Source organism: Diceros bicornis, chromosome 16 (genome assembly GCF_020826845.1).
Source record: "Diceros bicornis minor isolate mBicDic1 chromosome 16, mDicBic1.mat.cur, whole genome shotgun sequence".
In the NCBI taxonomy this organism is placed as follows: Eukaryota; Metazoa; Chordata; class Mammalia; order Perissodactyla; family Rhinocerotidae; genus Diceros; species Diceros bicornis.
Genome location: NC_080755.1, coordinates 9,127,037 through 9,151,385, shown reverse-complemented (window position 1 = coordinate 9,151,385; position 24,349 = coordinate 9,127,037). Strand labels below are relative to the sequence as shown.

Genomic DNA, 24,349 nt, shown 5'->3' with positions numbered 1-24,349 from the left:
ATGTAGAAGTCTTACAACATTTTGGGTCTCTTTACATGCCTGTTTTAAGTTAAGAGTTGTTATATATATATACAACATTGTAAATCCTCCAGGCAATCCTCTAATTTTTGCTTTCAACTATCAGACATATTTTAAAGAATTTAAGATAAGAAAATAGTCTCTTATATTTACCCACATGTTTACCTTTTTCATTGCTCCTTCTTCATTCCTGAATTTCCAAATTTCCTTATGATACAATTTCCCTTACAGTGGAAAAATTCCTTTTGCATTTCATTTAGGGTGGGTCTGCTGGCAGTGAATACTCTTCATTTTAATTATTGTAAATAAGTGTCTTTATTTCACCTTTATCCTTAAAGAATAATTTGCTGGATATAGAATTCTGGGTTGAAAGTTCTTTATTTTAAGCTTGTAAAGACATCTCCTGGCCTTTGTGGTTTCTGATGAGAGATCTGCAGTCATTTGAATTGTTGTTTCCTTATATGTAATACATCATTTTTCTCCGACTGCTTTGAAGATTGTTTATCTTTGATTTTCAGGAATTTGATTATAATGTGCCTGGGCATGGTTTTCCATGAATGTAATCCCTTTGGCTTTTGCACCTTTACCACATTTGAGAAATGTTCAGGCATTCATTCTTCAATTGTTCTGTCTGCGTTAATGTCTGCTATTGAGCCAATCTTGTGAAGTTTTAAATTTAAGATATAGCATTTTCCAGTTCTGATATTTTCATATGGTTCTTTTTTATACTTTATATTTCTTTGATCTTTCAATCTTTGCATTGGTTTCAAGCACACGTTTATAATAGTTGCTTTAGAGTCTTTATCTGGTCCTCCCCGCATTTGGGTCATTTCAGGCAGCGTTAACTTCTGCAGATGGTCTTTGCCTTTGAGAATTGTTCAGACTTCCTTGGTTCTTGGTGTGTTGAGTAATTTTTGATTGCGTGGTGGAGATTTTGGGTGTTATGTTTTGAGACCCTATCCTGTTAAAATCCTCTGCAGAATGTTGATTCGTTTGTTTCTTTTGGCAGGGGGTCAACCAACTTAGGTATAGACCACCAGTTCTGTCTCACCTTCTGTGGGAAGAAATTCCAATGTCAGTTTATTTTTCAAAACCTTTGCTCTGCTGTTTGAGTCTGCTCTTTTCATGTACCATTCAGGGATTTGTCTGGAACCTGGGCAGTGGGAACTCGGGGACTAGTCTGGGAATTGGGAAGTTTATGTTATATTTCATTTGTCAAAGCCTTTGTTATGCTTCTTTGGGTGTGTTCTGCATGTGTAGATTATAGTCTGTTAATACAAAGAATCAGGGATCCCCTTCTCCAGCTTTCCCCTTTTGGGAACTTCCTTCTTACTCTTCACTTCCTTTTGTCTAGTTCCTCTAGCCAGCGAGATGGATTTTTCTCAGTTTTGTCCACCTCTCTTCTCACGCAGTTTCATGTGACTGAGCCCACTTTTTATGGGAAGTAGTGAGAGAGAAATAGAACAAAATACCCAGCATCAACTACCCCCACCCCTACTCCACTCCTCATACAACAGGGGCACCTTTCTGAGTTTCTTTATCCAGAAGAATAGGTTTTCTCTAGGGGTTCTAAGTCTTGTCCTGCTGCCCAACCATAGCTCTGTAGCTCTGCGATGGAGGCTGTCCTCGGGCAGGTCCACATGAGTCAGAAGGGAGAAAAACCACGGGAGTTCTCCCCCCTCTCTTCCTAGGACCTTTTTTCCTTTCTAGTACTCTGGCTGAAAGACAAGATTTGCTCTCAATTTTTGCTGACCAGCAAATGCATCACGCCAATTTAGCCTAAGCTTTCTGGTCAAAGAAGAGAGAAAAGCAGGAAAAAAGAAAAAACCCAGGAAGCACACCTGCCATATTAATTATTCTTCAAGATTTGACTTCCCTCCCTAATCTGCTATTGTTTACTTTTCAGCGCTAAGAAAGCTATTTTTTGTATTTTGACAAGAGTCTTTAGTTTTAATCAACGGGTGAGGCAGGCAGCAGTGGGCTTATTGTATCCAGTTGGACCACTTATTTTTAAAGCCATTAAAATATGGGAAAAAAAAAAAAGGTCTTTTATAATTAACTCAATTTTTCTATTTACTGAGTTCTTTATTTCTTTGTGCAGATCCAGGTTTCTGTATCCTGTATCCCTTCTATCTAAGAATTTTCCCTAAATTTTTTGTAGCCCAGGTCTACTGGTAATGAATTCTCTCAGCTTCTGTTTGCCTGGAAAACCATTCTTTCATCTTCATTTCTTAAAGGTATTTTTTCTCACTATAGAATTCTGCATTGACAACTTTTTCTCTTAGAACATTAAAGATGTAAATCCACTGTCTTCTGGCTTGCATAGTTTCTGACCACATGTAGTTTTTATCCTTATTTTTTTATATGTAATGTGTCATTTTTCTCTGGCTGACTTCAAAGTTTTCTCTTTATCTTTGGATTTCAACTGTTTAACCATGTGTGTAGGTTTTTGTTTTGTTTTGTTAATGGAGGCATTTATTATACCTGGGTTTCTCTGAGATTCTTGTACCTGTGGTTTGTCATCTTTCATTATTATTGACCCTTATTTCTTAAAATATGTCTTCTGGCCTGTTATTTCTCTCTTATCCTTGTGGTATTCCAGTTTCACACATCATTCTGTTTGATGTTGCCATGGATGCTCTATTCTAGTTCCTTTTTCTTACTGTTACTTCTCTTTGTTTTTCAGTCTGAATAATTTTATTGATCCATTTTTTTAACTTAAAAATAATTATAGAGTTACAGGAAGTTTTAAAAATAGTACAAAGGGTCTTGTATATCCTTCATCTAGCATCCCCATGGGTAATATCTTATATAGCTAGAGTACAATACCAAAACCAGGAAACTGACACTGGTACATTACTGTTAACTGGACTTATTCAATTTTCACCATTTTAAAACCTGCATTCATTTGTGTGTGTGTGTGTGTGTGTGTGTGTGTGTGTGTGTAGTTCTATGCAATTTTATCCCATGTACAGATTTGTGTTGCTACCACCCTCACAATCAAGATACAAAACTCTTTCATCACCACAAGAGAATTCCCTTAAGCTACCTCTTTATATTGATATTCACTCTCTTCTCCACCCTGGTCCCTGACCCCTGGTGCCTGCTAATCTGTCCTCCATCTCTATAGTTCTGTTGTTTTAAGGATGTTATATAAATAGAATCACATAGTATGCAACCTTCTGAGACTGACTTTTTTCAATAACATGGTGCCAGGTTGTTATATGAATCAATAGGTTTTTACCCTTGAGTAGTATTCCATTGCATGGATGTATTTAGTTTGTTCAACCATTCAACTGAAGTATATGTGGATTGTTTTCAGTATTTTGCCATTGCAAATAAAGCTGCTATGAATATTTGTTCATAGGTTTTTGTGTGAAGATAAATTTTCATTTCTGTTGGATAAATGTCCAACAGTATGATTTCTGGGTCCCGTGGCGCATGTTTAATTTGGTGATGAACTGCCAAGCTGTTTTCCACAGTGATTGCATTATTTTACATTCCCTCTAGCAACGTATGAAAGATGTAGTTGCTCTGCATTTTAACCTATTTTTTAATTTCACTGATTCTTTCTTTAACTGTGTCAAGTGTCTTGATGGATGGGCTGAAGAGATTCTTCATCTTTGAAACTGTTTTTTATTTCAACCATTTCCATTTGACTTTTCTTATCATTTCCACCTCTCAGCTGAAATTTCCTATCTTTTTATGCATGTTGTGCATGTTTTCAAGGGCATTCTTGTCAGTCCTTAAACATTTCTCTGCTTACCCATGGACAAATGTCTTGAGAAGAGTGGTAACAGAACTCTGAACTAACCTCAGTGCATTTCCCTTCCCTTTGAGACCTTAGCGACTCAAATCCTGGCTGCCTTGATTTCTCTTCAATGCTTATACACTGGAAGACTTCTTTACCAGTGTTTTGTGATGATTCTTAAAGTTACAAATTTTATTTACTTGTTTTAACAGAAGTTGACTTGGGTACCAGTGAAAAGACTCATGTGCTATATAACTAGTAGAAGTAATGTCCATGCTCCCCTCCTACTGCCGCCCTGGCTTCTTTCAAGGTTTTCTCTTTGTCTTTGATTTTCTGCAGTTTTAATATGATATGCCTAGGTGTAGATTTTTTAATTATCCCTCTTGATGTTCTCTGAGCTTCCTGGATCTTTGGTTTTGTGTCTGTCATTAATTGTTGTCTGTCATTATTACTTCAAAGGTTTCTTCTTCTCCTTTGTCTCCTCCTTATTCTAGCATTCCCATTTTGTATATGTTGTACTTTTGTAGTTGTCACGGTTCTTGGATATTTTGTTTTCTTTTTTTCATTCTACTTTTTTTTTTGCATGTCACTTTGGGAAATTTCTATTGATAGATCTTCAAATTCACTGATTCTTTCTGTGGCTGGGTCCAGTATACTGATGAGCCATCAAAAGAATTCTTCATTTCTGTTACAGCATTTTTGATTTATAGCATTTTCTTTTGATGCTTTCCTAGAGTTTTGATCTCTCTGCTTATACGACACATCCATTCTCATATGTTGTCTACTTTTTCCATGGACCCCTTACCATATTAATCATAGTTATTTTAAATTCTCTCTCTGATAATTCCTAAATCTGTGTCATTATCTGAGTCTGGTTCTGATGCCTGCTTTGTTTCTTCAGATGTATTTTTTCTCGCCTTTTAGTGTGCCTTGTAATTTTTTGTTGAAAGTCAGACTGATGTATTGGGTTTAGAAACTGAAGTAAATATACTTTAATGTGAGGTTTATGTTAATCTGGCTAGGTGTTGTTTTGATTATCTGCTTTTCACTCCTTTGGTGAGGAGCCGATTCCTGCCCTAGGGTTCTGGGGATGGCTGAACACACGACACCTGACAGAGGACAGATGAGATCCACAGCAGTTTGTCACATATACTCACATCCTAGGGAAGGAGGGCACTGAATGCCATGCAGGGCACATGGAGGGTGCATTTGAGAACTGAGTGAACAAGCAGGGACAGTGGGAGGCGGGCAGGGTGGGTGACCCCTCATTCTCACACAATGATGTGACTGGCTTGTTTGAACAATTCCATAGACTGATAGGGATCCAGAAGCTCACTACTCAGGGATAAGCAGGCACTCTGCCAGTCCTGTGAAGAGGAGGGTTGTATGGCGAAGGAGACTTACCCATTGGAGTCCAAGATGGGATGGCCAATGTGGTTAGGCCATTGGAGGCCCTACTGATTTCACCAGGTGTCAAGACAGCCCATATGAATGCTAATTTCAGTCCTTACACCACAGAGTTTGGACTGTGTGTAATGTCTTCTGTAGCTGTGGATACCTCAGGCTTTAATTTCCTCTAGTGTCTTCATTTTTGTCTCCTTTTAGGGTTTCCCTAAGAATTTCTTAACCAGAGTCTATGTCTTGCAACTATTTCATCTGCAATCCACTTTTATTATAGTGGAGCCCTGCTGATGTGGTGGAAAGGTATTGGGGAGAGGAACTGTTCTATAACTTTATGATTGAAATTCATTTTTTTTGTGGGCTGAGTTCCTGGGCTGTGACCTCCAGAAGCACTTCTTAGCATTTTTTCCCCTCCCCTTAAATAAAACAGAAATCTTGGAGGGGAATAGTGTGGTTAATTGCTGTTCCCGAGGATCAGATGATGCTCTAGGAAAGTAGTTTCCCTTCCAGGGCAGGCTTTTGTTATGGAGAAAGCTCTGAGATATTTAAAAATACTTGAGCATATTTTTAAATGGTTATGTTTTCCCCTCCCCTTGCCTAAAACAAGAAGAGATTTTTCTCTCATCTTCATCATGGTAAGCTGGTAGAGTTGCTGGAGGTAGAACTTATGAAAGTTAGGGGCTTCCCTAAAGGTGGACCACCCAAGGATTTTTAATTCTCAAGCTAGTCTGCATTCAGCCTCCAGCAATTTATCTAAGTTACCATTAATTGTTCTGTACCAGTTATTGGTTCAGATACTTCTGCTTTAGGTAAACTGACATTGGCTGTGAGTCTTTGTATTTCCTTGTCTCTCCAGATGTTGGGGTGGTGGCTTGCCCTCTGACCTCACTTTTTTGATGGATCTAATAAAATTTACTGACTTTTAGTGCATTCATCTTTTTTCTTGTTGTGAAAAAGGGAGCAGTGACCTCTAAGCTCTTTACATGTTGGAGGTGAAACTGGAAGTGGGGATTAAATTTTGAATGTTTTAAATATTTGTGACTGACTTGACAGAGAGAGAGAGGGATAGAGAAAGAGAGAGAGAGAAATACCTGCTATATCAGTCAGGATAGCTTAGGTAATAAACAATCCCCAAATCTCAGTGGCTTAAAACTACAAAGGTTGACAGTCGACTTCCAGTATGGTGGAGTGAAGTGTGGCAAATTTCCTCCCCAAAAAATGATGATAAAAATGGACAAAGTTGTCAAAAACAGCCATTGGAGGCCTCTGGAAAATGATCGAAGGCATAAAACAATTGCGAAGCTTTATTCAAGGAAAAACTACTGAAACTTTGGTAAGAACAACAGAGTTTGTGGCATTTCAGCCAGTGGCTGCTGCCATTCCCTTCCTGTCTCCCTCCAGATCATTATTCACAGAGATTCTTCCAGGACATGGCAAGGCAGGAAGTGAGTACTGCTACCTTCTTTGCCAAAGGGGTTGACTTGATTTGGCGGGGAGCAAGGAAAAACCCCAGACCTAGGTGCTTTCTTTAAAACAAAGGAATCTTGGTGGCAAACAACCAGAGAAGGCTAACATCTTAGATGGCCTGAGTTGAGACACCAGGTAGGGAAGCAACAAAAGAGCAGGCTGGCCAGGAATTTAATAGAGTGATCCAGGCAATAAGATAGCCATGGTGGTGATAAGATCCCACATATCCCTAGTGCTCTTTTATTTGATTTAATTCCATAAAAATCCCATAAATGAAAATTACCTTAAGTTTGTAAGAGAGCAAAGATTCAAAACCAAGCTTTGAGGATAAAAATCAAATATTTCCCCCACTGTTCCCTTTTATCTTTGTAAGTTAGATGTTAAGGAATAAAATTCATCTGGGCTTAGAGGCTATCACTTAAAGTACAGAAGCGGTAATGGCTTTGGTAGAATCGCAAAAGGAATTTACCGAGTGTATTCTACCTTTTTTTAAAAACTAGGGTTAATACTCCTAACTTATTGTGTATTAGAAAGAAAAACGCTATTTATACTGTTGTTCATTTTCTTTGCACAAATCTGTTACTTTAAGGAAACTCTTCCGTGATTGTTTTACTAAATATGTCCCATTCCAAGCACTCAATCCACAGTTGTCTCAGATGGGTGTGACTAATTTACATTTTTGGAACTCCAAAGTGGACAGGATGGAGTGCATTCTGAATTTCCCATTGATTTAATTGCTTCTGGGTGTGTGCATTACCATGTGTTTTATGTTATGTACTTACGGAGCTCTACACTTCATTAAATGAAACCATAAGCCAGTTGGTGACCAGAATGAATATTGGAAGGGAAGAATTAGGAAAATAAGGTTGAAGAGATTGTTGGCTTGATGATATCAAACATCCAAAAACCACAAGAATTTTAATTACTTTCAAAACACTACACAGACTTCTTAGAAAACATGAAGTGGAGGTTTACTTAATTACATCTCTCTCTTGCAACATTGCTTGGCCAATAAGATTTCCTTGAACTAAAAACAGAGCTTCACGTATTGAAAATGGCAACTTCTAATGCAAGTGGCTATTTCTATTGAAATAGTCTACTTCTAACGGAAAGACTGCTAAAGAGCAGGCTGTGATGTTAATTTGAATTGTTTTTAATTTAAAATGTGTTGCTCGTCTTATCACAGTAAATATATTTTGACTTTCTCATTTTATTATTGTTTTTATCAAAGTGACAAAAATGGAAAGCCTTCCATTCTATCAGCCATCTTTCCTCTGGACCCTGTGGACACAGAAGTACTTATGTCACCCAGAGAAGTCCTTAAAACATTTTCCATGTCTAATGCTTTGTTTTTAAGTTGTGCTTGCTTATAGGAACCAAGGTAGAATATTGCCAGTACTGGTCCAAACCAGAAAGGTCCAAGATGGTGATGTGGGGCCATGCCCAAAAGGAAACGTGTGCCAAAGGTGCCATGTGCAAGAAGGGAAGGTCTGCGCATGCACTAAATGCTGAGGGATGACGTGGAGATCCCGCCCCCTTCACATCCCTTAAGAAGCCTGCTCACCTTCCCTTGCAGGAGAAGGCGTTTTAGAGCAGGAGCTCTGCTTCCTCCACTTATCCATCAATGGATAACCTTTCTGCTTTACTGTTCCAAAGCTGGTCTCGTTCTATTGGCACTGGAGGCTCCGGGCAAAAGGACCCACTTGCGGGTCACCAGCCCCTTGGGGCTCAGTAACACTTGTGTAGTACTAAACCTAGTACTACGATATTGTTATTGTTCATATTAGTAGTAGTAGTAGCAGCAGTGGTAGTGGTATACAGCAGTGAGTGATAAATGAGGAAAGCACTGTGTTTTTCTTCGTGAGGCTTAAGCCTACTGAAACAATAAATAAATGCATACATAAATAATTCCAAATTGTGGAGAACTCTGATAAATTCCCCTGGGTGTTGGGGAAGAACTGACAAATACAGGCTTGTCGGGGAGACTCGCTGAGGACTTGAGACTTTCAAGAACGAGCTCTGATTAGATCTTCTCATTGGGAAGATGGTCATAGCCTTCTTTGTTGTGTGCCTTATATTTGGTGTTACTTCATATTCTGTGTGGCTCAATTTTCGGCATAGATGTTAGTTTCTCAAAACCTCAGTATTCACTTACTTTGTAATAACAGGACTATAACTAATAACTCATACACGACACGGTTGTATTAAGGATTCAATATTATAATGTACAAAAAGGACTTGCCACACAGGATGCATTAAACTATAGCTATAATTATCATGGATTTCATATTAGCTGCATTCTGTTCTTTTTCCTATTTAAACACATAATGTCAGAAATATTTATGCAGATTTTTGAGTAAATGGGTATCATCTGAAACTGTTCCCTAGTGTCTGGGCAGAACTCAGCTGCCAGGCATCTTGTGAATTCCTGTCCTTTTACTACTTGGATTTTATTCCCTAAATTCACCAGTCATCCTCAATTTTTGTTCATTTTGATTCTACTTTTGTAAAATAAACATCTATGTCGCTCCTTTGTTCTTTTCCTTAAAATCAACAAACCAATGAGCAAAAACAAAACCCCAACTCACAAAAAATCACCACCAAACAGCAACGGGATTTAGTGCAGATTCGTGTAGAACTGGTGCCAAAGGGTCTCTAACCTTCAAGTAAGAGAGATTTTTGAAATTGTAGGGTTTTCATAATAGTTTCTTTCATAAAAATGGCCAAAATTAGTGGATTGGTGACAAACTGACTATAATCTAGTTCATGTTTGTATATCTCCATCCACTAAATTTATAACATAGTACTTGCTATATAAAGGGATGTTTACAGACTTTATTTCACGTGTACAAAGTGTATAAGGTATTTAGGGAAAGGTATTAACTCCAATGCAGTGTGGTTGTAATATAAATATAATTTTATTTTTTGCTGAGGTAGATTCACCCTGAGCTAACTTCTGTGCCAATATCCCTCTATTTTTTTAGTATGTGAACTGCCAGCACAGCATGGCCACTAAAAGAGCAGTGTAGGTCTGCACCCAGGAACCAAACCCAGGCCGCTGAAGCGGAGTACGCAGAACTTCACCGCTGGGCCACCGGGGCTGGCCCCATAGGAATATAATTTTTTAAAACCTGAAGAAGTTTTCTTTATCACTGGTTTTAAGCCATTTGATTATAATGTGTCTAATTTTCATCATGTTTCTTATACTTGGGTTTCATTGAACTTCTTGGATCTGTAGGTTTATAGTTTTCATGAAATCCTGAAAATTTTAAGTCATTTTTCAAATATTTTTTCTGTGCCCTCCTCCACAGGGACTTGAATAGGACACCTGAAGTTGTTCCACAGCTCCCTGATGCTCTATTTATTTATTTTCAGTATTTTCTTTCTTTCTCTTTCATTATTTTGGACAGTTTCTATTGCTATATTTTTTTTTCTTCATGTCTAATTCCATTCAGTGTATTTTTCATCTCAGGCATTATATTTTCTTTACCTAGAATTTCAAGTGGGAATATTTCATATCTTCTATATCTCAATATTTCCTCTACCTTCTTTAACATGTGGAATATAGATTTAATACCATTTTAGTGTCCTTTTCTGTTAATTCTATCACTTATATCATTTCTTGGTCTGCGTGTATCAATGGATTGATCTGCTCCTCAGCATTGCCTTTTCCTGCTTCTTTGCCTGCTCCCATCTGACTGGGACACCAGGTATTACAACATTTACCTTGTTGGGTGCTGGATGTTTTTATATTCCTATAAATGTTCTTCAACTTTGTTCTAGAAACAATTTGGTCTTTTCAAGTCTCAGTTTTAAGCTTTGTGAGTAAAATACCCTTCTGAGTATTCTACCTGATGCCTCCCGAATCATGAAGTTTGACACCCTGGCTAGCAGGAACACAGACTTCTAGGCCTGTGTGAGTTGCAGGGATTTTTCCCTCTGCTCCATTTGCGTGCATCTTTCCCTGGCCGCAGGTGGTTTCCTCATACACAGGTGATGATGGATCTGGACTCAGCTGAAGACCTTCCAGAGCACTCTCTGCAGCTCTCCCCTTTCGGTTCTCTGCCGTGTGGCCTCCCCAGGTTCCCAGCTCCATCTTATCAAATCAAGGAGATTGCTGGGTGATTTTGTGGGTGTTCCAGCCTGGAAGCTTTCTATAGGCTGTCAGAAGGAAAAACGTGGGCTCACCTCAGTTGTTGCCCATCTCTTAAGGATCGGTCCTGTGCTACCTGATGTCTGGTGTATAAAAACTACTGTTTCGTATATTTTACCCTGGTTTTTAGTTGTTTTCATATGCGAGAGTAGATCTGGCCCTTGGGTGGAAGTAGAAGTGCTCTGAAGAAAGAAGTTTTTAAGGAGAGGTGTGTGTGTGAATTTTAGAGAAAGCTCCGAGTTTCTTGCATAAACGCCTGCCCTCCGGACATCCTGCAGTCACAAGGTAGCGAAGCGTAGCTGACATTTCATGGGACAAGCGTACACAACGGGGAGAAGTCGAGATTTCATTGAACATGAATGACAGCATTTCAGTAAAGGAAAATGAAACTCCTCTTAAGACTAACTAATGGCATTTGAATCTATGGTTCTTTGTTAACATTAGAAAAAAATCTATAAGAACAAAAAATATCCTAGATTAATTGTAACTAATTAGTTGGTTTTATTTTAGAGTACTCAGAATTTCCATACTTGGGGAATTATTTTTATATTTGTACATAATATTTATGCAATGAATTAATTTCCCTCGGTGTTTTTTAGAGGTCACTTAAGAAAAATTCACACATATTCCTGGAATGACTCTTAGAAACGAGTTTTATTGAGATGGTAAAATGAGCAGCCTGCTAAATGTAGAAGAAGAAGTCTATTAGAAATAAATTTATTATTTCTCAAATAGATAAAATCTGTCAGGACAATGGTAAGTTGCTTCAATTTACTATCTTGCAGCTAGTAGAATACTTCTTAATCCTGACTTCCTCCCAATTTTAAAACATTTAACATAAGAAAAATTTAATTTTTAGCCAAATAAGATGTCTACCACATATACTATTTTGATTGAACAGAAGTAGTGTTGTGCAATTAACATGTTTATATTTCCTTTTGTTTACTACACACAGCTCTTCTATTTCAAATAGTTTAAACAATTTGTGATGTTAGACCCAATCCCAGGCAATCCAGGACCTGTTTTGGGGCAGTTCGTTATCAATATGCTGCCCAGCTTGAAATGTTTTGAAGAGCTTTAAATATGTACAAGTCCATTAAGATTTTGCAATTCTCTTCTGTGTATTAGCTTCTGGTTCAGAATGACAGGTAATTGTTTAATTTATTGCGTAGAGATAAAGAATGCACCCTTTAGAAATTCAGAATCATATTTTAAAATAAACATTTTTCTACTTTTATTTTGTGGAAATTTATTTCCAAGTATTCGAAAACTCCTTTCAATAAATTTTATTCACTGGCTACTAAACTGAGCAATACCAAAGAAATTTGTCTATGTTCCAATCTGTCATAACTTTTTAGGAAGTTTATTACTGTTTGCTCTTCTGGGGAGGAGAGGTGGCTTAGACATAAGCTATAACATACCTTCCATTTTTAGTATGAAAATAGCAGGAAGTTTCCCATGAGCAGCCTGTGTCACACGTGGAAATAAGTAAGGTTCTATTTTTCAGTGTGGAATCATTAAAAGCATCTTGGTGTTCTGGGCCAGCCCCGTGGATTAGCAGCTAAGTGCGTGCTCCGCTACTGGCGGCCTGGGTTCCGATTCCAGGCGCGCACCGACGCACCGCTTCTCTGGCCATGCTGAGGCCACGTCCCACATACAGCAACTAGAAGGATGTGCAGCTATGACATACAACTATCTACTGGGGCTTTGGGCGGAAAAAAAAAAGGAGGAAGATTGGCAATAGATGTTAGCTCAGAGCCAGTCTTCCTCAGCAAAAAGAGGAGGATGAGCATGGATATTAGCTCAGGGCTGATCTTCCTCACAAAAAAAAAAAAAAAGCATCTTGGTGTTCTAGATTCTTAGGCATTTCTTCCCTCTATTTCCTTAGCAGGCCCATCATGTTCCCAGCTGGTCTGTGGGGTTTGACTCTTCTTATTGGTCTGGTTGTTGAGAGAAGATGGAGGCTGGTCTCAAGAGGGGGTGAGCATTGTCTCCTAAGGAACCTGCCTCATCTGGGGCCTCTGCGTGTTCCTCAAAAAGGAAAGAGGGTAATCTTCTAACAAGGAGAAGTGGGCCGCTTCTGCAAGAGGATCTGGGAATTCAAAATTCCTAACTGCATCTGCCAGATATTTCCATCCCAGGTTTCACTGTCCCTCTCTTTCACTGTTGGAGCTCTGACCATCTTGTAGGGGACCTGCCGGCTGAGAATCCACCCTCTGAAGCTCTGCTTTTCTTATGATGAAGCCTTGGGCTCGGTGCTTCACTCTATCTGTCCTTCAGGTTGAAGAGATGAGCATTTCATTAAATACTAGCAAGGGGACCCTGTGGCTTTCACATGTTACTTTCAATTGTTCGCTAATCACCCCACCCTATCATTATCTCTATTCAGTAGATCAGTGGCCCTCAGCACAACCGTGCAATCCCATAGTCATTGTAGTTACCATTTCCCTCATACCTCTCGAGTCAAAAGATAGTGCATCAGCCAGTATGTCCCCTCTCATTGGTATGCCATCCCATTTCAACACCAGTGAAAGAAATTAACAATCGTACCACTAAAGCATGCCAGGGGCTATGTAAATTCCATCAACCACCAGAGATGGCGTCCTCAATTTCAGCCTGCCAGTGAGTAATCCATGCCAACCTTGGGTGGGGTGGTTCCTGTGCCCAAAGATAACTCCCAGGGAGGAATGCAATTATGAATGGTCAGCAGGCAATATTCTCAGCCGCCTGGGCAATGGGTGCCTCACTCTTAAAGAGGGACTCTGGCTGCAGTATACATTAAAATAGAGCTTAAAATAAAATACGTCACTTGCAGAATGCTACAACTTTCAGTCTTAACTCATCAGCTTTCTACTTTGAGTCAGATATTTAATGAAGCAAGTTTGTCTTTCTTTTGACTGGGATATTTGGTGTTGAATAACATGTCATCTGGATGAGAAGAGTTTACCTGTATATAGCTAGCTTCGTTAAATGTAACAGGATACCAAGGGGGGAGTTTTCTGTGGCTTTCCTTTTTATAGCGTCTTTCTCGGAAATTAAAGAGTGCTTGTGTTGATATTTACAAAGTCATGGGTTAAAATTTAAAATCATGATGAGATATGTAATAATGTGCTTTTCTTCTTTCTGTGTAACTGAAACCAACTTTAGCCCCTATTTATGTTGATAGCAAAGCAGTTCCTTGCCAGTTTTCAGTATCATCTGGTTTCGAAGCTGACTCTTGCACCAAATTCTGGCCCGATTCAGGCTGCTATCCCTCTCCCTTCATGACATTTTCTCCTGGGAGTGGGAAGTGAGGCTGGCGCTTATATTATCTTGGCAAAAAGGTGGAGCCATCTGATTTTCTTGCTATCCTTTGTACTCGTGACCTCCACTACAGTTTTTCTAGTCCTATCTAGTCCTGCTTATTAAGGTGGAATGCTTCTTCTCTACCTCTGATGTTTCTTTCCCATGTTGAGGGCGCTCAATTAGTGTAACACTTCTAGCCTCCTTCTACCCTTTACCACTTCAGCCCAGGGGAAATGAAGTGATTTAAAACATTAGTAGATTTAAGAATAGTAAACAGAGCTTATTTAGCCCAGCTCTTTTTTTTTTTTCTTTTAGGAATAAGGTTTCTATAAGAAGACGGAATTTTCCTCTTCCTCCATACTGACAATCTTACATGAGCAGACCTCCTGGAGACTCCCGCCCTGGTCCAGTGATACCAGGATGGGGATACTCTGCATAATTCAGAGGTTGTCAGGCCCATGTGGACTCAATGTAAGTTACGTCCTTCAACTTAGGAAATATTATGGTTTTCCAACTGCTGCTGCTTCCACCTTATTTCTCAATATATTCAGACCATAGGTAAGGAACTAAGTTTCTATTTATTTAGTCCTTTCAGAGACCCCAAAATTGGGCTGTTTTATGTGCTAGCGTCTAATGCTGTTATCTCTTGTATTGCCATGGGCTCCAGATCCCAAATCTATGCCTATATCATCCTTTCAGGGCAGACTTAGAGCAGAAAAGGAAAAGATCTAAAATTACTTGTCTAAAATGTTAAAAATCTAATTTAAAAAATTTAGAAAAAGAAGAGCAGATTCAAAGCAAAGTAAGTAGAAGGAAGGAAGTAATAAAGATAAGAACATAAATCAATAAAATAAAAATCAAAGAATAAAGAACAATCAGTGAAACAGATGTTACCTTTAAAGAGTAATATAACTGATAAGCCTGTACCTACCTAGACTAATCAAGGAAAAGAGAGAAGATACAATTGATCAATAACAGGATTGATAAAGAGCCATCACTACAGTCCATACAGATGTTAAAAGGATAATAGGGGGGCCGGCCCAGTGGCGCAAGTGGTTAAGTGTGCGTGCTCTGCTGTGGCGGCCTGGGGTTCACCAGTTCGGATCCCGGGCGCACACCGATGCACCGCTTGTCAAGCCATGCTGTGGCGGCGTCCCATATAAAGTGGAGGATGATGGGCATGGATGTTAGCCCAGGGTCAATCTTCCTCAGCAAAAAGGAGGGGATTGGCAGATGTTAGCTCAGGGCCAATTTTCCTCACACACACACACAAAAAAATGGATAATAGAAATTGCCTTAAATAGTTATCAGCTTGTTAATGGATAAACAAATCGTGGCACATACATACTGTGAGAAGTTTAGTTGGCCTCTTCCATTTTATAGCTTGCTTTACAGCACAACACATCTGTGAGACAAGAAGAACTGGACTGGAGCTTTATTTCCCCTAACCTTGCATTACCAAACAATAATAAAGCACATTTCTGCTATGTATGTGGTTTTAGAATTATTCATTACAAACATTCTATACCCTTTCCTATTTAACTAATTCCAGAGATTGAGCTTGTATCTATGTCAATGTCAAGTTATCATTTATTCTATGAAAGACAGCATGAATATTCTTCATTCTAGTTCAACACAAAATTCTTTTTTTTTAAAGTGAAGATTATTTAATTTAATCAAGGCCAACCTTAATTTACCAGGAAAAGGCAAAGCAGTGCCTTAAAATTTTTAAAGAAGAACCAAAAATTTTCTCCTTGACCATCTGAGACTAGTAGGGCATTTTTAGTCTCCAGCATCATCCTCACTATCTCTAATAAACCACAGAAAACCTAAGGCTAATAAAGCTGACCCAAGCAGATCAACCAATTCCCTTATATAGGGGATGGAGAAACAATCGGAGTTCTTTCCTTCTCTCCAGGAGTAATGGACCATCCAGTCAGCAATCCACAACAAGTCTTATAGGATAAAAATCTATAACAAAACAGCAAATAAATATATTCATATGAAGATTACAGTTGAAGAAATGTGGCTGCTTTTTGTCAAGTGAATCGTGTAAAAGGAATAAAATGTTGAGGAATCACCAAAAGCAGTGGAACCTCAGCAGGCTTATTATTAAGTCCTGGACCAAAAAAGTTCTGAATGAGTACTAACAACCTTTGGGTTCATCAGGCCATCCTCCTGCACTGCTATGTAGATGGAGTTAGATGGAAATCCCTCTAGCATGAATGGCCACTAAATTACTAGCAATATCATTAGTAAATAGTATAACAACAATGTATCAGCAACAATCAATCAAGTTGGGTCAGATACAGTTGTTTCCATAATAAGGCTGAATGTCACTTTTGGGCGTCACTTTTAGGGCAGGATCCCAGCTTGAGCAGAGAACTGCCCTTGCAACTGAGTGTTTTTGAGTTAGAACCAAGAAAAAGCCACCAACTAATATATAATAATAGGTAATAGAGTAATAGTAATAGGTAACAGTAATAGAGTAACAGTAATAGGTAATAGTAATAGAGACAAGAGTACCCTGACTTACCCAAGATAATGTAGAAAAGTTATAGGTTTGCCCAAACTGGCAGCCATGGGTGTAGTAACATTATCAGGATTATCCCATTCTTCTTTGAAGCAGTGATAAGCCCAACCATTATTATTCCCTGCAGAAGAGTGAAGGTGGTTGCTACTCTGCTGGAGCACAGAAGTATGGAATGACCAAGGTAGTATTTCCCCTCTGGAACCCAGCCCAACATAATTGCTGCCACAACTGCAAGAAAACCAACTGCTGTTGCCTGGACCTGCTTTAAGGATAATTTTTCGATTATTATGTTCCACTTTTCAGTGGATGAATTCATCTTCCCAACATTTGCTGTAGTGGATAATCTGGATGCCAACATTATTTCTAAGTTCCCTTGAGACCAAGAAGTGTAAGATGAAAACAAAAACTTCTGTTACTTTTTTTTTAGTACTTCTGTATTACTTTCCTATTATTGTTGGTGTAACAAATTACCACAAATTTAGTGGCTTAAAGCAACACATATTTATGATCTTGCAGTTCCAGAGATCAGAAGTTCTAAAAATCAAGGTGTCAACAGAGTTGCATTCTTTCTGGAGGTTCTAGAGGAAAATCTGTTTCTTTACCTTTTCCAGCTTCTAGGGGCCACCTACATTCCTTGGCTCATTCTTTCTCTCTCGCCATCTCTGTCTCTGTCTCTCTCTCTCTCTGACCCCTGCTTCCATCATCACATTTCCTCTCACACTCTGACCTTCTGCCTCTCTCTTATAAGGATTCTTGTAATTCCATTGGGCCCATCCAGATAATTCAGGGTAATCTTCCTATTTCAAAATCCTTAAATTAGTCACATTAGCACAGTCCCTTTTGCCATGTGAGTCAACATATTTATGGGTTCTGGGGATCAGAACATGGATATATTTGTGGGGTCATTATGTTGTTTACTATGGTCCACCCCCTGGACCTCAAAAATCCAAGTTCATCCCACACACAGAGTATATTCACTCCTTCCCAATATCTCCCCAAATCTCAAACCATTGCAACTTCTCAGCTCTGTGCTATATCCCAAATCATGCCCACTGAAAGTATTCCAAAACCAGCTAGTAAAAAACAACACAAGTATTTGCAATATAATAATGACACTGGGTTCCTTTTATACTTTTTTGGTTTCTTTTCACAATGATATCTCCCTCACCTTCACTAGGAACACCTTTATCTCTTAACAGGGCAGTAGTTGCAGAAGCCGATTATAGTTGGCATAGTCATCCTACATTTGGCAACAGCTTGAGAGTACTTGACCAATTTTGCCTTGAAAGGTCTGCTCTGAGAAACTGATACTTCATATGTCATTCTGATCTATTACTAAAGGTCTGCATTCTGGTTGATAATCCATCTTGCCAAATGCCATTTTTTTTTTTTTTATTCCTATCTCTCTGACTTTCCTGGTAAATGAATGGAACCATTCTCAGCCATAAGTTTAAAAACTTATCAGATTGAAATGTGTTAAATTTAAGTCCTACCTGCAAAACTTCCACCACCACTTGGACCACTACTTGTTGTGTTAGCAGTAGATCTTTCTTGGCTATCAGTCATTTTGTCATTGCAACAGACCATTTACTCCTTAGGTCTCAAGCACGGTGTGGAAACATACTAGTTGAATCAGAACTACACAAACATTGGTTTTAAATTAAGATGTTGCCTTCACTGTGTAGAAAAGAATAATGTTTCCACTAAGAAAAGGTGTTCAGAAGCTGAAGCAGGAACTGGATCTAAGAGCACTGAACATAGCACCCCATGAAACCCCAGACTTTCCCTGCATCAGCACCTGCCCTGTGTGGAGAGAGGGAGGCGACACTCTGGGCGGGGAATGAAAGGGCCATTCACTGCATTCCCAAGGTATGAAGTGGCTGGAGCCCTGTGGCTCTGTCCTGCTCTGCCCCACCTCACCATCACCTGTAATTCTGCTTCTAACATTAAATATGGACCTTAACATACATGTTCCACAAAGTTAAGCCAAGTCTCTAGGAAAGTTGTGAAGTATTATTTTGCTCTGAATCAATAAGATTTTTGAAATCTTTCTGATTCTTATATCCCAGCAGACTTTCAATAAGATTTTTGAAATCTTTCTGATTCCTATATCCCACCAGACTTCTCACATGAGCCAACCAACCATTCTGTAACTAACAAAAGAGAAATTTGAGTCTTTAAACTGTGCAGCACACAGCCTTTCCCCTTGCCACCTTGCCAACATCCCACGGTCCCCATAGTTGCATCAAAGTTATAAATGTTGTCCACTTGCCTAAAGGCATCATAGGCTATTTGATCCTTGCCCCGTGAACATAGCTGCCTGACATATGAACCGTGAAAAATCTGGCTTGAGTTTAGAAAACCTTCATATGAGAAAAATTCTTGGCTTTGTGAAGAACAGTCAGCAATTCCCCAGAATTTAATATAATAGTCAACAAGATTAATTTATACCATTGTGAATATGTACCTGGCTAACTAGGATATGCTCCTCTGGAAAAAATACTAGAATCAATTTAAAATATGGACAGTGTCTGATATTTGACAGAGCAGTAACACAGGGCCAAATAATTTTTTAGAAATTATGTGCCTTCATCTTTGGCTCTCAGGGCAAAGGGATTGAAAGACTAATCTTTAAAGTATGATTTCTTTTCCTCCCTTCAATATTGCTCCACTGGGAAAGAACTGGAAAACTGGGAGTGATTCTAGGACTCTGAGGCCACATAGTTTTAAGTGGACCCTGGTGACTGCTATAGCCCTGATGACCTCCAGCTTTGAGAGACTCACAGGCCATCTCCTCAGGATGGGCCAGGGCCTGGCTCTCAGGAAAATGTTTGCTTCCACATCAGATAGTTCTTAAAATCTTCTCACCCACTTTGATTATTATGATGACAGGCAAAACCAGACAATCCCTAAACCATCCATTTAAAATAATTGAAAAAAAATGCTAGAGTGAATAAGAGGCTTTTATTTTCCCCTTCTCTGAGATTTAAAAAATACAAGATATAGTGTTATGCTCTCATCTTAATCATTATTTCAAAGAAGTCCAAGAAAGTGTGACTGGAGAGAGGTGTTTGGGATTCTGCCTTAGTGACTAAATTAAAGGATGATTTGAAATGAATTTTTACATATAAATAACAATATTAATATTAATTATATTAATTGTTACTTAATTCTACACATATAATATTATACCATGAAATACATGTAGAATATTATGTAACATATTTAATATGTAATCGAGCTACTATTATTACCTCCACTTGGAAAATGAAGAAAGTATGCTTTAGGCAGGTTAAGTAACTGACCCAAGGTCACAAGCAAGTTACTTATAGAACTGGAACTTGAACCAAGATCTGCCTGACCCCAAACAACACTTAGAGTGTAGCCGTGAACTACTATGCTGCACTGCGGCTCCCGGAAAACAACAAGAGAACCCAGCTTTTAAAAATAAACATATCTACTTCCATTCCTAACTAGCTGGGTATTCTTAACAAACCTCACTTTTTTTATCATGAAGATGGGTGAGTTCTAAATGAGAGCATCTCTATGACAGCGCTTGGCACACTACTAGGGAAAGATTAACTTGTTAATTGTTAATTTCTTTCCATAAAAACATTTGAGATTTTCTTAGGACAGGGATGAACATCATGACTAGTGAGACTGGCCAAATGTTCACTACCCAATATGACAACCACTAGGCACATACAGCTATTCAAATTTAAATCAGATTTAAAGTTGAAAAACAATCTTTTTAAAAAACAAATACTGCATATGATGGGACGACCTGTAACCACTGGGAGGATAAGCATTAGAACCACTTTGTGAGAGATAAGATCAGGATGGAAGTAAGCCCTTGGGGTGCTAAGGGAGCACTAGTGGGAGCAAAAGGCAGAGGGGTTCATGCGAGTCACTCTGTTTAGTCTCCTGACCTGGGAGACCCTCATGGTTTCCTGGGCTTTTCCCAGGAATTTGGCATTGAACTTGAAATTAGCCCGTGGTAGTCTCTAGTCCCTGCTCACAAGGCAGGATGAGGACACACCATCCCGAGGAGCAGGGCCTGTGGCAGAGCCAGTGATGTAGGCAGAAAAAAGACTAATGACTCCTCGGACCTCTAGACCTTCCTCTGCACAAAGCTCCACATGAGGTGACAGCTGCAGAGTAAACATGGGGAACACCACACTGTCTGGTGGAAATGGACGTGAGAGGCAGCATAAGGCTCGCGGGACAGGGTCCAGCTGTGCCAGGTACCACTTGGCAGAACTTGAGCAAGTGCTCAACCTCTCCGCTTCCCAGGCCTCATCTTAAACGGGACCATGCTACATTATGTAGATGTGGAAGTGATGTGAATGTAATTACCTGGCATGTAGGAGGCACGATGTCAATATTATATAATTGTCGAAGTGGTTATGTCTTCTTACATCCCCAGAGCTGCACTAGGGGCTGCCAGGGCATATAAAGAAGTATAAAACATTATCTAGGCCTTTAGGAAGCTTGCCCTTTTCCAGGGGAAGAAAGATATCCAATTGGCATATCTGGGCTGACCATGTAATTTATAGCCCAAAGTGGGACACGTCTGGGAGTGGAAAGGCATAGCATATGAATTATGTTGCTACAGCAGGGCTGTCCTGGCAAACTGGGGTGTGTTCACCCTGAGCCACAACCAACGATTCCAGCCCTCCTTAGACAAGGCTGGGCCTCCTGCCATGGCTTCCCTGGCACTCTGTTGGCATCAGAACCCTCACCACGTCACGTGGAGCTGCTTATGACTGTTCTGTCGCATCTATCCAAAGTAAGCGCCTGGTCAGGTTGTCAGATGAGAGGCAACGGCAGGATCGGGAGCCGTGTTCACCTAGTTACCCATTCATCCCAGCTCGGGCTGTGTAGTTTGAGTTCAATCATTGTTTGTTGAATGATTGTAACTTTAGAGGGGAGCTGTATCTACAGGTATCACTAATTAGGACCTCAGTTTTATGTCTCATCTGACTATCTAAATGTGAGTGTCCATATATGTAAAGTGGAATACATAATACCAGCATGTGTAGGATAAATTCCCAAAATACATAGATTCTTCCACTGTCCACTATGGTAGGCACCAGCCACACGTGGCTATTTAAATTTAAATAATAAAAATGAAATAATATTAAAAATTCAATACCTCATTTGCAATAGTCACACTTGAAATGCTCAATAACCTCCTGCAGCTCATGGTGACCGTATGGGACAGTACAGATGTAGAACATTGTCATCACTGCAGCAAGTTCTATTGGATGGTGCTGGTCTAGGTGTACACGAAAGAACTTTGAAAAGTCAATATTATCAAACTTCCTCAAAATGATAGGATACGCTCCTACTGAATTTCATAGAGAATATTTTCTTGAAAAAATTTAAAAAGGTCAAATGATATAGGGAAGGAAATTTGTTTGCTGGAAACCCAAAATTATTCTAAAATCTCTAATTATATCTTTCCTTTCAGATACATATTATGGGCATTATTTTTGTGCATCTCATAGAAATTCTTTAATTTTATTCTTTTTCTTCACACTACCCTTCCATTTGAAACCTAAAATTGGCTTCTAATTGGCACATCTAATGATTTCCATTTTTGTTTCAATAGTATAAAATTGTAAGGCTTATGCTTCACATCAAGAGTATCAGTCTTTATACTTCAATTTTCCAATCATTTTACAAAATGAAGAAAGGAAAATTCAATAAAATATTAGTGGTATTGTACAATAGGGCTTTATAGATGAAGATCACGACAGGGAAAACTGAACTAGACTGTTCTGGTCCAGTTTGAAAAGGTTGCTATTTGAATGGCAACATCTGAAAGGCATATAAATGCTGGATTATTGTTAGAAAATTGAAAGTAGACCAAACCCCAGACGTGGGTCTATTGTAACTATTTATGTTGATAAGATGTGACTCTCAGTCTTACCTTCTCATCTACTCTGCCCTGTGCCTGGGGGTTGATTCTAGGACTGTCCCAGCAATGCCATGTGCATTGATTTCCATTGGGTTTGGTCAACAGAAGATGCAGAAGGACAGGGGTCCAGTGTGCTGGTGTCCTCTGCACCCTGGCCGAGGGGAGGCAAGGCTGACAGTGGTGGTGGTGGCACGACCCCAGGAGCTTTGTCATCTCTCGTTGTTGTTGTTTTTAACCCTGATCACACACTGGGAAACACCTTTTCACTAAACTCTTTTCAATCACCTACTTTGAGTGGTGCTGAGGGGCCAATTGATCCAAGAATCTATTGATTTGGAGAAGGCTGGAAACCCCTCACAAGCAAAACAGGGTTTGTTGCCCCTTCACTTTATGCTGTATGTGTACACAGCAATGAAACCCCAGGCCTTTGCCATGGGTCCTCGTTTTTGTCTACATTTTCTCCCATGACTTTCATACTATTTATATACTGATGACGCCTACGTTTATATCTCTTGACAGAATTTCTACAACATTCTAAATTTGTATAACCAACTCTGTACTTGACCTCCCTGTTTGAATTTCCTGTAGGCAGCTCAAACAGAACATGTCCAAAACAGAATTTTCCTTCTCTCTGCCTACCCTGCACCCTGATCCATTCCCCCACATCCCCATCTTCCCCACTTTAGATTTCAGTAGGTTACACAAATGCACAAACTATAAACCTAGGTATTTATTGCTTAGGGTTATTTTCATTCTATAACCCTCTTTATTTACTATCCTGAAACTTAGCAAAAAATTCTCTAGGAATAATATTTTTTTCGTTATTATTTGCCTTAGTAATAACAAAGAGTCATAACATTGCAATGAGATGGTATAGGGCATTGGATTATTAACTTCCTTTCTTAGACTGTGGATTATGTATAAACCTGATTTTACCACACTAATAAAAACTTACAAACTGAAACATCGCCAAATTTTTAGTACCTTTGGTAACTGTTTAAGTTCAAAATTCTCTCCCGTAGGCCATCAGATGAAAAGGACCTCTTAATCTTTTCTTACCAAAGGCTTCACAAAACCAGCAGCTAGAGGGGAAATATTCCTTTTGCAGCCACATCCTGTCCCCATGTCCCCAGGGCTTTCGCTTATGCCAAAGACACATGCTTGTGTTTATTCTTTGATTCTGAATCACTACTGAATTTAAATTCCTTCCCAGTGCCTGGGGTTACAGATAAATTATTTTAGGTGAGATTTGATTAACACAATGGGTACCACCAAGAAAAAATGTTTCAGCTTATTTTGATTCTGCAACTATTACTAAATATATACATATTTCCGTATATACTTGGATTTCCAGGGGCTGCTAGAATTTGCTGTTAGACATTTGGTGTTTGGAGCCACAGGGCATAGACTCCTTTCAGACTGTGCCAGTCCTCAGATGTCAGAGAAGGAAAAAGACATAGCTGGTTCCTGGATTTATTCTAGGAAGGGAAATTTACTGCAGGTAATGACGCTTGGAAGCATGAGCAGCATCAACCTCAGATGAAGGAGGAGCAGCTGCTCACCAGATGGGTGGAGGGTCACCAGGAACGCTTGCTTTTCTTGAAAATCGTATTCTCTTCCCACTTGATCATATTGGAAATGTCACAGTTGGAGATGTGTTCTTTTATTATAAGGCTCCTTGTCCTCTGTTAAAATACAAATCCTTGAGGAAGCAATTGCACTAAGACTTACCAGTCAGTATACCATCCCGGTTAGTTTATTAACTCATTTCCCACGGCAGGTTTTGAAGAGTGAATAGAAGGAAGAGAAGACTATGGG

At 39.2% G+C, this 24,349-nt stretch overlaps 1 pseudogene; it reads right to left on the bottom strand.

The window, feature by feature from the left end:
• Positions 1 to 16,607: 16,607 nt before the first annotated feature.
• On the bottom strand, positions 16,608 to 18,174 carry LOC131415127 (solute carrier family 41 member 2-like; annotated as a pseudogene).
• Positions 18,175 to 24,349: the final 6,175 nt, after the last annotated feature.